This window comes from Diorhabda sublineata, chromosome 3, assembly GCF_026230105.1.
Source record: "Diorhabda sublineata isolate icDioSubl1.1 chromosome 3, icDioSubl1.1, whole genome shotgun sequence".
Classification (NCBI taxonomy): domain Eukaryota; kingdom Metazoa; phylum Arthropoda; class Insecta; order Coleoptera; family Chrysomelidae; genus Diorhabda; species Diorhabda sublineata.
Genome location: NC_079476.1, coordinates 299,900 through 313,732, shown reverse-complemented (window position 1 = coordinate 313,732; position 13,833 = coordinate 299,900). Strand labels below are relative to the sequence as shown.

Below are 13,833 nucleotides of genomic sequence, written 5' to 3'. Positions count from 1 at the left end.
GGGAAAATGGGTTAAAACGCACGGTCGTAGAAAAAATAATATTTTAGTTGAAAAGATCGTATCCGAAAACCCAAACGTAGAAATTTTCATGATTTTACTATAAGTATTTTGCCATATATACAGATAGTTTTAACTCGTCGTGGGACATCCTGTATAGACTATTTTTGTTCGTTGTGCTCTTTCAGATACGAAGTTAATGCGAATTTATTATTTTTTCAATAAATTTATTTGTTGCTGAAACTTTTTTTATTGTTCTTATCAATAAATATTGTTGTCATGAGGTGTTTCCAGTTTTTTCGAATTTTTTCATTAATTTTTAACATCGTTCGTTAAAAAGCTTGTGGCGTCCAATTTCATATTAATTGTTCATCCCATCCAAGTACCAGTTCTTCTTGAGGAATCGTCTCCTGCCGGGAATTTAAGGTTACAAACTGGATTCAGACATTTATTTATCACATTTCTCACTCAATTATTCGTGTGACTAGCTGAGAAAACACATTTTTTATCAAAAATCGATTTGACACCTTCAAGAGCAATACAACCATTCCAACGCTTCTCTAACTTCTCGATTGCTTGTTGAAGAATTTGTCTTTTGCCTCAAAATAAGCTCCACTTTCAGAAATTACTTATTTATTTGAGCTGAATTTCTTACCGGCGAGCATCTTTTGAGATCAGCAAATAGCCAGTAGTCACTGGAGGCCAGATCTGGACTATACGGTGGATGAAGAAGCAATTTAACCATCGACTTGTGAATCGGTGCATTGTCTTGGTGAAATAGTGGCTTTTCTTCACCGTGAGACAGTTTTTACTCGATTTTTGCATTCTAACGTTTCCAACAATCAACAACAATCCATTGTTTTGAAAATAACACTGTCGCTGTGTCAATCACTTATTGAGTGATGTAGAAAAAGTTAATTTTACTACAAGGGTTGTAAGTAACAATTATTACTAATCGAGAATTGTACTCGATGTTGTACTCGAGAGCTAGCAATGAAACGCGAGATTTATTAACTTAATTCGATACTATTTTGCAAAAAAGTGTTTAATCTCTAATATTTAATTAGTTTTGGTAGTAATCCTATTTATATTCTACATAATAGCTTGGCTTTTTGCCCTCTTTAGCTCTCTATCAACTTTCTCTCGGATCTACTTGTGAAAAGATAGTTAAGGCAGGTCTATAACCTTCAATAAGTCTATGGTATTTACATATTAGAAATGAGAGCTATAGAATCAATAGTGATAGAGCTCTAACAAACGAGATGTTATTACATTTATCATTTGAAGTAAATCTGTGAAATTAAAACATTCAATCATTTTTATTAAAATCTTGTCGTGTTTCCAATTAACAATACTTTTCGCTTCAAACACTAGTTTGTTTGCGTTTTAATGTTTGTTAAGTTGAAGAAACTAATTGATGTGAATGAATTTTTAAAAACGCTAACAGCGTTCCTCAAAGACGCTATAAACGTGTATAATAAATATCCAGCTACTGAACGTGACTTAAACACTGAACGTAAAATCATTAATCAAACTTCAGACCATTACCATCACAGTAACAGTAGCCGTAAAGCTACCGTTTAACAAGACCCATCTCCCTGTTAAAAGTCGTGATCAGACCACAATTCTATAAGACTCACTAATTGTCAATTGAAGGAGGTCCGCGATGGGCAGTTGTCTCGTTCCGCCAAATTACCTGTTGACTGACATGCAGTGTGAAAAGAGACTTTTTTCTTTTTTTTTTTTTTTTTTCTACTTCCTCGGGCTCTTTTGCTCACGTAAAAAGCCGCTGTATCTACGGATGTCTTCATTAATATCTTGTTGGTTACTCATTAATATTCTTTGAAATATTTGTACGTAACGAGTTTTAGATGGATTTGATTATACCAAAAAATATTTATTAATAAAGAATTTTCTATCCAATTTAAAATTTATGAAAATAACCCGAACATTAATAATTTCAGAACAATGGCATTCAGAAATGAATAGAGAGAGTTAAAAAAATTGTTTCAATTCGTACGCAAAAGCTTATAACGAACTAATAAACATAAAAATAACTAAAAAAAGATACAAATAGAATAAAATTTCAATAAACAGAAGAAAACTACAATGAGTAAGAAAATTATAGCTAATAGTAATAGATAATAATTAGTATAGCAAAAATTAAACCAGTATGTAGCATGTCCGGAATTATTTTTATTAAAATAGGAGTCGTTCATAGAATAGAAGGCACTTCTCCAGTAAAAATCCTCTCAAATTATCGAGAAATGCGGAAAAAGATGATTTGATCGATTTGATTTCAATTGGCGAGTGATTGTGCATTTTTTACGTTGTAAAAAATTGAACCTTTAACTAATTCTGAACGTGGAATATGTGGTTAAAAGTGGTGCTCCGCATTCATAAGTAGATGCAACGATCTTTTGAAATTGGTGAAGCGTACGAATTAGGAAAACGTATAAGGAAGGAAGAGTCAGAATGTTTAATCTTTTAAATGATGGATCATACGCTCGCTTGATTGGAAAATGGATCTGGAAGTTTCAAAAGACCAGATCCATATTGTATATACCAAAATCCCGGCATTCAACGATCAAAAACGTAGACAGTTCTCCTCGGTTTATCCGTAACAAGCTGACTTGTCTATTCGGAAGCGTGATGTTGCTTTAAATAAACATAAATCATCATTATTTCATATTTTACAGAAAGATTTGAGTTCTGAAAGGTTCAAAATACTTGACTTGACGCTTGACTTCTTAAACCAGATGATTGAGCGCTTTCAAACATTCACCAACATCTTGTTTTCTGAAAAAGCTTATTTTCATCCTAATGGACACGTCAAAATAGCAACCGATCCAAAACACAAACATCAGAAACCTCTACATTCGCCTAAAGTGTTATTTTTTAAGATTTTTACAGTTACAGTGTATTTTTAGCGTTATGTATAGCTGTTAGGCGATTTTTTCGTTCCTGAAACGCAAAACTCCAATGGTTGAAACCAAAAAATAAGGTTCCAGCAGGATTGAGCAGCTTCACACACTTCTGCCACATGAAAATTTATCTCCAGGAGAGGTGTGTCACAATTAGGTCTATATGTACTCCCGATTTAACACGTATGGACTTTTTTTGAATGGTTATATGAAGTTTAAAGTTTACGCTAACAAACAAGCACAATTACAAGAAGAAATGGCATCCATTACGAAGAATAGTTGCAGAGCCTTAAGAGGCAATTTTAGCGTTCGATTTAATGAATGTTTTGAGACCAACGTTTAAAATTTGGACAATGTAATTTCTAAGAAATAAATTCTCCTCACTTTTCTTAATTTTTTTTAATGTGAACTTTCTTTTGAGACACATTCCGAAGAAGAATTCTTGCTTTGTCCAGCTGTTAATTTCGTTAACTGTTCAGTCTTTACTTAAAGCCAATTACAACTATGTCGCAGACGAATGTGATTAATCTAAATGTTCTCGGTGAAGGATATCACTGATTTATATGAAAGGGAGGACTAGCCACAAAAGACAAGGAAAACAATAGAAACGCATTTAACAGGAACGTAGTGAGTACGGAAGATGATTTATGAAAACATCTTCAAAAACAAAAATGAAACAATAAATTTAGATTCATGTTTTGTATTTTTTTCAAAAATTATTCATATAACAGTATCCATCTATAAATTCGATTGATGTAGATGGCGTAGATTCGATTCTTAAAGATTCGGTTCATATAAATTCGTTTCATTCATATAAAATCTTTTCAAGTAGAATCAGATTTATATAGAATGGAAAAAATGGACTGAATCACCTTTATAGGTACATATTTATTCATATATTCATATATAGATTCGGTTTTTGTAGATTCGTTTCCTACAGATAGATGTTATATACAAGCAATTTACAATCGAATCTATATAAAAGAATCATAAGTATAGAATCTATATGAACACTAATTATTTCCATTCCAATATTTATTTTCAATTCAGTATGTTTTCACAAATAAAAATCTAGTAGCGAAAATATAATTTCATTCATAATATTGTTGTTGGAGTAAATTGAAGCATCATTCCAGTTTTGTGGTCCAGTAGACCTTATCACATATATAATATCGATAAGACACTACTATGGAATGAAGGAGGAAACTACAGAGCACATCTTTTGCAAATGTTAGTCTCTGGGATATGAACCAGTGAAAGAGGCTTGATCTGAAGCCAGCAATCCCCGGAGGATTCTCCAATTCAAGAAAGCCTTCAGGGGCTAGCACTAGCTATAGCTAGTTAACAGTACTAACTGACTTTTCCTCATGGTTATTTATCTTGAACAGTATTCCAAGGTATTTCATTGATCCATACAATTTCGGCACTAGCAACTACATCATACGCTTGCTTATAATCAATGAACAGCATGTGCAGAAGTAAATTAAGCTATGCTAAGTTGTTTTAGGGGTGAACACTCGGTATCTGGTACCTTTGCCATATCTAAGCTCCGCTTTATAATATTCACTTCTTTATATATCCTTTCCTTCGTAATCTCTCTTGTTTCTTCGTGTCCTGTATCAAATTTGTGATATCGAGGATTGCATTTTAAGTTTTTATGAGGGAACAAAATAGATAGAGGCGCCCTTAAGTTTATTGCCAAATAACTTTTTTCTGTAACCTACTGTCAAATAAACGATGCGCCGACAATGAATTTCATAGTATATTTCTATAGAATCAGCTACAAATTGGAAAAGATGTTTGAGCGTATGCAAAAATGTATAGACGAATTCTGTTTCACTTTTTGGAAAAACTTAAAAGGTAACCCTCGTATTAGGCCGCTCAATTCTAAGAATTATGCTGATGTACTTTTCATCTCGAGGCTTTTATTTTCTTTTGGATTTCCTGCTCGATAAGTTCTAAGTTGTTTTTATTTGGAAACCACATTTATTAAATGGAAAGTGGTTGGTAAAACGTAATACCAATTTTTGAGTTTTCCTCCGCCGTATAAAACGAAACTTAATCATTCTTGTGTGTCACTATATTTAAAAATCGGAAATATGGCGAATTGTATCCAGTACGGCTCTTGATTTTAACGTCCTTTTATCATCTGCTTTCAAGATTTTGATATTTCAACCCTTAACTGCACTAATACAATAATAAAATGATGGGTAATCCAATTAAAATATTCATTAAATTAAATTTATGAGTTCCACTGCGCTAAACATAAAGTGTACCTGTATATTAACAATTTATGTATTATTTCCTGAATTCTGGGCAATTAATTTAATTGGAATGCTGTTTTCATTAGCATGTCATTGATGTAGATATTTCTTTCTTTTCTTAAACAATTCGGATTTGTGCTTATGATCGAAGAATTTACGCTTGCATCATGATTTTACGACGTATTCGCTGCAAGTTTCATACTATTGAACATGTTTTTGCAAAGCACATTGAATAACTAAAATAATGACCATTTACCGAACCAGGAGTAACCTTCGTTGGTATTAGGATCGTTTTTTTTTTTATTTGTATGACCGCAACATAAAATGAAGTCAGTAAGGGCGAAAATAAATTATTTATTGAAAAATTTAGAGTAAGAAATGTAAAATTATTTGTTTAGCTAAGTAAAAGACACTCTTAAATATCATATTGGGGAAGTTGAAGAATGTTTTTCATAGAGATTTGTTAGAGATTCTTTCAAATTTCATCAAAATCGAGTAGAAAAAGAAAGGAAAGAATTTTGGTGTGTCTCATGCGATTATTGGTTTCCAGCAACCTGTTTAGAAAGGTTTCTCCATATTTTCTCTCCATTACACTTATGATAAAACCATCGGGAATTGGGGAGATTAGTAGTGTGGGTTTACTTTTGTATCCTTTCATTTCCCTGAACATCACAATGTACAATTGGAAAACACGTATAATTCTGAACGTCTATGTTGAGAGGCTATCCAGGCGTTGTACTGTAGGTGGTTTGTACTCGAATTTCCAATTAAACCCTTAACACTTAGTAATCAGGACACGGCAACATTATATTAATTAAAATCAAATTATATAAACATAAATTTCTGTGTTTAATATTGAAAGTTCATTATATCATCATCCATTAAATCATGTGACTAACTAAGGAAAACAGTTTTTTTACGAAAAATCGATTTTATTCATAAATTTAATCTCCTTCAAGAGCAATCCAATCATTCCAGCGCTTCTATAATTTCTCGATGACGTGCTTGTAGGAGAATTTGTTTTTTGCCTCGAACTAGTCTTCACTTACAACAATTGCTTCTTCATTTGAACTTAATATCTTACCGTTGAATATGTTTTTGAGATCAGCAAATAGCCAGTAGTCATTGGGAGCTAAATCTGGACCAGACTGTAAATTAGGAAGCAGTTCGAAGTGTTATTCGTTCAATTTAACTATCGTTGTCACCGACTTGTAAATCAGTAGTTTTTTCTTCAACATATGAGGTCGTTTTTCCTTGACTTTTGTATTTAAACGATCCAACAATACTGTAGTATTCGGTATTGATTGTCTCCTTTTTTTTTGGAGATAGTCGATGAATAATAGTCCATGCATATCCCAAAATACTGAAGACATAACCTTTCCAGCTGACCGTTGTGTCTTTGGACGCTTCGGACGTTGTTCACCGACTGAAATCCTCTCAGATTATGATCGTTTTAATTTCCAAGTGAAGTGATGGATCCATGTTTCGTCCATTGTAACATACCGACGCAAAAAATCTTATTGATCACGTGTAAACATGATCAAGCACTGCTCTGAATAATCAAAAAGTTGTTCTATTTGAACTACCGTTAGTAAACGCGGCACCCATTTTGAAAAAAGCTTTCTCATGGTCAAATGTTTATGCACAATTGTAAACGCACTATTTTCTGATATATTCACGGCTTTAACTATTTCGCGGAATTTCAATTCACAAAGATCTAACTAATTTATGAACTTTTTTGGTGTTTTCTAGAGTAACCATCTCAATTGTACAAACAGAACGTTCACCATCATCGATGTCTGCATGACCGCGTTTAAATTCGGTAAACCAAATATTTTATAAATAACCAAAGTAACTTCTCTTAAATGGCTGTCACTTGTCATGAAACTTTACGCTTAGTCTTTAGAAAGTTGGTACTCGATAAACGTCATATGGATTTGACAATTGCGGAGCCATCTGTGTGTCAGTCACACAAATTATTGTTTGTTGTTATATTTATATCATTCAAACCTTTATAATTTGGTTATTCACATTTTGTGATAGATATTAACAACCTTATGTTAAATTTTATTCAAACGAATTATTATTAATCTGATTTCTGTTTCACAATCTATAATATACCTTTTTAGATAAACTATGATAATATTTTAACAAAGTACAGCAGACTCTTGGTTATTTACAGTAGCAATCGATGATTTAATTATAAATTATAGTTCTTAAACTAATTATAAATAAATCCAATGAACTCATTCGAGTTTACAAGGACTTCTAAACTCTTTTTCATAGTTTATAAACTTGTATGAAAACATATGCAATCTTAGATTCCGGTTGTAATTATTATTCTTTATTAAGAGTAAGTTTTCATTTCTAAAATGAACATCTACGGTGTTTGCGACATTATTTATATGTATTCACCTAGAATTTGTTCATATTCAATACTGAAATAAATAAAATGAAATAAATTTTCCCCTCATTCAGTCAAAATAAAGTTTTAGTCGCCAAACTAGTATACAAAATATGCTGTGGTATTTTTCAAGCAACTACCGTCTTCTTTAGATTAGTACAGGTACTTCTGGGATCCTCCTCGTATATCTGACATGCTTGAATTTCTAATAAAATCCTCGACATTTCACATAATTCTTTTGTATAGAGCTTTTGCAAAATATAACTATCATCACCTACAAAAACGTATTATTCTCTTTTCTTCTTCCTTTTGGTACAAAAACTATTCCAAAACAAACATCCACCATCTGTATAGGAATAGTATGTAATTGATTTGTCATAGTTCTGTCGAACATTAAACGAAGAATGAAAAGAACCCTAAAATCGGTTGCTTTTCGGTGTACTCAGGTGGATACGATATTTACTTAGGATTTTTTTGCATCATATCATAATCAAAACCATTATTAAGTGAAAATAAAAGAGAACCATATATATATATATATATATATATATATATATATATATATATATATATATATATATATATATATATATATATATATATATATATATATATATATATAATTTTTAATTTCGAAAAAACGCACTAAAAATGTTTCAAATTTGTAATTTTGAATGACAATTATGACAATTTCCTATAGACATCAGATAACCACCCTGTATAAGTTTGGTATGGCTAATTCAAAATGTTGTAGTGTTGTCTATTTAAAAATGCGCGTTTTGATCACCAAAGAATCGTCCTCAGAGTCTGAAGGTAAATTGAAAAAAATAAACGTAGCCTTTGAATGAGAGCTTTAGATTATTTTCAAACTGGACTATTATTTTTAGTTTTTCTTTGAAAACATCTTCAATATTAAAACTGTCATTTCCGATTTTCAAAAGTTAAATTAATTAAAATAAAAGAAAATTAATTTGAAGAGTTCAAAAGTAGTTTATTTATAATGTTACAGAATTGGAAAGTGTTTTCTATATACCTATATATAGTGAAAAGGCATCACCTTGTATGTATACATCTCATTTTAAAATAATCTAGTAGACGCTTTATGTATTTTCAAAGACATCAATTTACTTTATGGTCATGATTTTTATTGCTGTTCTTGGAAATCTTGATTAAGTCGTGTCTTGATATGCGAGAGTAAATTGCATTTTCGTATAATGGGATGTAGTTGGAAATTGGTATTTCGTTATTTGTATCATAACTTTTATCGGTCAATTTTTTCGTAAATATATACTCGACACGAAAAAATAATTGAACACACATGAATTTAATTAAAATAGTTAATCAAGTTAGAATATAACTGTCGATGCAGCAATTCAATCGACAATCGTTGTTTATAAACTGAATCACCTCCAGTCTCTGAAGACGATAACTTGGTTATCGAAACGCGCGTCAGACAATGTAACTGAGAATATCACAAACGGTTCCAAAAAATCCAATGTAATAGATGAAAATTTTGTGTTACGAAAATATTGGAATAAAAAAAAAATTATATACGCAGAAGTTCAGTCTGTTACTAAGCCCATATTACATTCAAATCGATTTCTAGTGATTCTGAGAGATTTTCACTTTACAAAAAATTTACAATTATCAAGATGTAAAGCGAAGCTTTTCGGTTCTCGCTTACAACAACGGAACTTATCACTACCATACACAAAAGTACCGAATTTCATAAACAAAGAGTTGAGTATTGTGTTTATTGTTTATTTGGATTGCAGGGTGGTTACACATATAACTGTTTTTTCCTTTGTTCGTAGGACAATAGAAAAAAACAACATCATTTTGTAAAAAAAGGCAGAAGAAACATTAAACACTAGTTGTTGGTAGACCCCAAGAACATCACTCTACCCTCTTTTCACATCAATTGAGGCTTTCCGGAATTTACAAAAAAACTTTATATACAAACACTCAAAATTATACGTTTGACGCGCGTTTCGATAACCAAGTTATCGTCTTCAGAGACAGTTTACCTTCAGTCTCTGAAGACGATAACTTGGTTATCGAAACGCGCGTCAAACAGAGTAATTATTAGTGTTGGTGTAGTGGTGGCTGTTTAGAAGTCTTTCAAAGTAGTTGTGGATAAGTTTTTGAGAAATTATAAAGAAATTGTTACTAATTTATTAAAAAATATTCATTAAAGATACAATTTCTGCACTCGCATCTTAATTTTTTCTTTAAAAACTTAGGAAAGATGCGTGCTGAACAAGGGAAAGTTTATCACCAAGATTTTGATTTCGATGAGCGAAATAAAGGATTTTTGAATGAGGGAATTACTGTTAGCAAAAGCAAAAATTAGTAGGTAATTTTCAATTTTTGTTTTCTAGTATTAACATCAGAATTATGCATTTCAGTTAAGTTAATAAATATTTCTTAAACCAGATGTGACAGAACTTTTTCCCTATTTTTTCTGGATAATGAATAACAAATTAACAACTAGTACTATAATTTTTTGTACAAATAAACACTTTTAAGGCTTTGATTAGGTTTCTTCACTTTCTAATTAAGTCCTTTCTAGCTATTATTTACCGAATAACTAAAAATTCGGTATCTTCACCTTCTAATAAAGTAACCCTCTGAGTAAATCGACAAACAAGTTATTGGGCAGTGTTAATTAAAGAGTTTAGAGAAACCTTACCTAAAATATTATAAGTACATCAAAAGTGATTTGTTAATTTATTATACTTACATTTAATTAGTTCATTTTTGGAAATATTCGTCATACAAATACTCGAAAATATAATATGGATGCTTTTCAAGATTTAGAAGATTTGTTTGATGAAGAATTGATTGAGGAAATACAGAAAATTTCAGAACAAACTTTATATATATATATATATATAAAATTAATCATTACAATATAGATAAGTTACAGATATTCACTAAACTCTTAAATTTAGCTGAGATGCAAGCACTTATTTTTTAAGAAATAAGGTAACTTGTGCTGCTAATATAAAAATAAACATAAACGGCAATTCCGTAGCATATCAGTCAATTTTTCAAAAAGCATATCTTTTAAATACCGCTTAGACTGTTCACAGATACATATTTCCAAAACGAGTATAAGTATTTGTCATCTACCATATTTATGAATGTAAAATGAAGGTTCCCAAGATGACACAACATAAATTTGAATCTCAATATAAATGGATTTGTTAACGATAACATCGAAAACCATAACGAAGGCAAGTCTGAAGAAGACTTCTTCAAAAATTTTTCGATTGATATATTCGATAGTGTCCTTCGATTGTGACAACTCAGTGACGAGGATTTCCTCTATCTATTATACGAATTATAAATTCAAAAATCTTGGTTTTAAAATTTTTTACTACTCATTAACTAAGTAATACATGTCACTAAATGATGAAAATACAATAATAAATGTACATGGTGGATATTTTTTTCTTTTTTTCGTTTAAATTTGAAATTTTGAACGCTACAAGTTATAAGGGATTATGAATAAATTAAATCCTTCTGGTAAAAACAAGGACAACTAACTTTAGCCATGCGGGACACGTAGACGACTTGTCTTCTGGTAGCAGTTACAAAGTTAGAAGTAATATCCACGGGAATTAACAGTGTGTTTCTTTGAGGTATATCTGACGATTCAATTTGAGAATTTTATCGGATATACAGAAATGTTTTGACTCGCATGAGACTGTAAGCCGTTGTCTTTCATCGATAAACCTTTAAGTCACATAATCATTTCCTGCTTTCTCTCAATGCCAATTTCTTGATATGCTTATCGAACTTAGTCATCAAAGACACGAAGACCTCCTTTGTAGACCTCGAAGAAAACGTATTTTTCATATTTCATATTTCAAGGAAATTGAAGCATCGATCGCTGACAGAACATGATATAAATAAATTAAGTGTACAACAAAAGAAGACGCGTTTCATAATTATTTCACTAATTGTAGGAATGTATTTAAATTTAACAACACTGATAAGATTTACAAGATCGTTCAAATAAAATTTCAGGTACTACAGAAATCTTTTGTTAACACTCCTTTTTTATGTCCGGTGTTTATGTTCGTTAATTACAAATAGATAATCCTTCTAGTTTGGTTAAATGATTAGGTAGAACCTGTACGAGTACGAGGGTTGTTTGAAAACTATGCAATTATTTTTATAAATACTCGGAGATTATGAGTCCACGTGGACTGACGGTTTGTTAGATGTTTATGGAATTTTATACGGGAAGTAAACATTATTTTTCATTCCTTAATTTGGTATGTCGTGCGTATTAATGAAAAAATATCGATTGTTCCTATTGCAATTGATATTGGAAGAACTATAGATCTAGCAACAAAATGGAAGAGAAACAGAAAAGAAAGAAGCCGAAAGGGAAGAATATTTCAAACGACAGCAGGGAGACTGATACGAAAGAAACATTATTTAATTGAGGAAGAAATTCGCAGACAAAGAAATAAATAATGAAGACACTGAAATAACAGAAGAAAATGCTAAAAGAAAAATTCGAACAAACTAAAATAAGCAAGCAATTCAACATAATGTACATCTGATTATATTGATTTGGTCAAACTTAAGCATTAGTTGTCGAAAAATGGACGAAATTTCATATATATTGCACACGGTGAAGAAAATAATGATTTCTAAAGAATCTACGTAAATTATAAAAGCGTAATCATTTTCATTTTTCATACATCTATAAATGTTTTTCAAGAAGCTACCAGAAGAACTTTGTTAAAAGATTGATTTCGTATAATTATAAGTAGAGATAATTCAAAAGTGCTTAAGATTAAAGATTTTACACTTTATTCAAACACTAAGTATCAGAGTTTTAAAAGCAAAAACTCATTTACCTGAAAATTTTAATTTAAAAAATGACGCACCTGTGTCTTGAACTTACCGTTTACATTTATTTTGAAGGGAAACCACCCTGTAAAAACTTCTATATTCTATACGATAGTGTTAAAAAAAAATAACTACACAGTGATATATTTATAGATTTGCAGCCTCTACTGACCCGAAATTCGATTCCTTAGCTCACAATTATTTATATTTCATTTTTTATAAATAAACTTTCAATTTTGAAAACGAGCTTTTCTTAAAGCTTCTGTCAACTTGATAATTAATTACTGGTACATTCTGTTCTCGCAGGGACAAAGACAGATTTTTCTTACTTTGTATTATCAAAATTGTTTCAGATAAAACTTTACATATCTGAACTTATCCTGTTTGTAATTAATCAGGACACGCTTTTTCTGTTAAACTTTAGTCGGTTACCTGTCTCTGATATTAGTCCATCTATGACAATGAAAAAGTGTCACCAATATACAATCTTCTTTTTGTTTTATGTTGGTTTTTCTTCATTTCTTCGATATGCTTAAATCCAACGTTTCTTTTTCTCCGAAATACTTAAAATTTTCTTTTTAACTATGAAAAATTCACGGAGACTTTCATAAAGATCAGCAAAAATGATCAAATCTTATCAGAACTGTCGCCCTTTGAAATTTACCACCGTACGCGACACCAGTAAAAACCTACCAACACTGTCGAAATCTTTCTTTCAGGTTCCGAAAAGTATTAATTTAGAAAATAAATAAATGAAATACTTCTCATACATATTTAAAAAAAAAATTAAGAAAAAAGCAGTTCACTCGTTACATAGTAATGTAAAAAACTTTCAATTCCATTCTGAACAAATTTTAAATGCCTTCGTTCAAACCGTACCGAACAATTTAAAAATTTTCTTACTAATTTTCTGTTGTGTGGTTTTCTCCAATATTAAATAGCTGGAAAGATTGTTTTTACAAGCAAAAATGAAATGAATTTTATTACAATTCCCCCCTCTTAGCATATTTTTATTTTAAATGAACTTACCAGGTTTCTGAGGACTAGTCCCGAAAAGATATTCCTCTTGTCGCGACACTTTGCACAGTTTTTTTAAAACCTGGTAGAAAACAAATCACTTCCCGCTACTTCTACTAAATATTCAAACTGGTAGTCCAAAATAAAGTCCTCGATATTCACTAATTTATTTATTCGTATGTACTATAAAACGTTTGAGATAAAAAGACTATTAACACTAATCGACTAGATAATACTGCACATAGTTTTCGAATAAAAAATAATTTTGATCGATTTTTTCTATCGATTACGTGAATTTTCCGAGACAGGCGAGATAAAATGTGTCTCTTCTGTTAACATTCACGAAAGCTGTGGT

The 13,833-nt window shown here is 30.9% G+C and overlaps 1 protein-coding gene across 1 annotated transcript in view; it reads right to left on the bottom strand.

Moving 5' to 3' along the window:
- The window catches only part of LOC130441449 (homeobox protein OTX2-like), a 114,285-nt gene extending 100,452 nt beyond the window's left edge, over nt 1-13,833 (bottom strand). The window contains exon 1 of the mRNA XM_056775142.1: nt 13,491-13,833. The gene's annotated coding sequence lies outside the window, so the exon portion shown is untranslated. The remainder of the gene's footprint in view (nt 1-13,490) is intronic.